Consider the following 614-nt stretch of genomic DNA (forward strand, 5'->3'; position numbering starts at 1 on the left):
CCCTCTCTCCAGCCTGAGGGAGAAAAGGGGAGGAGGGAGCAGAGGCGAAGGAAAGAAGCACTTGTATCCCATTAAATCTAATTGCTGTAAAGATTACAGGCACCCAGCTTCTGCAAATCCACCGTGAGCACTTTTGCTGCACCCCAAAATACTTGGTAGGCTAAATGCTCGCCTTGTGCTTTATTGCAGCTGATTCTTCCACTGTGTAAGCTGTATATTCCATAGGGCTCTGCTTCAGTGGGAGTTCCAGTTCATGCAAGCATCTTAACACTGCCAAACAAGAAATGAACAGGAGGAAACCAGCAAGAGGTGCTTCCCTTTAATCATATGAGTCTGGCTATATGGTAGTAATATACTTTGAGTTTTAAGAGTTAGGATGGGCAAATCTTTCACTTTCAGGTTCTATCGGTTTCTCATTTTTCCAAATGTAAGTTCAGTTCCCCATACTTCCACTTCTGTATTATTTTTCTTTAAAATAAACCCTCATGGAAATTCATCAGCATGTTGGTGTGAATCTTTTCTTATATGCAATTTTGCCTAATATACAGATTTTTGCAAAGAGGTTTCCCCTACTATAATGCAGTTTGGGGTGTTATTTTCACCAATATTTTCAT

The sequence above is a fragment of the Podarcis filfolensis genome, assembly GCF_964270895.1.
Source record: "Podarcis filfolensis genome assembly, chromosome: 1".
NCBI lineage: Eukaryota > Metazoa > Chordata > Lepidosauria > Squamata > Lacertidae > Podarcis > Podarcis filfolensis.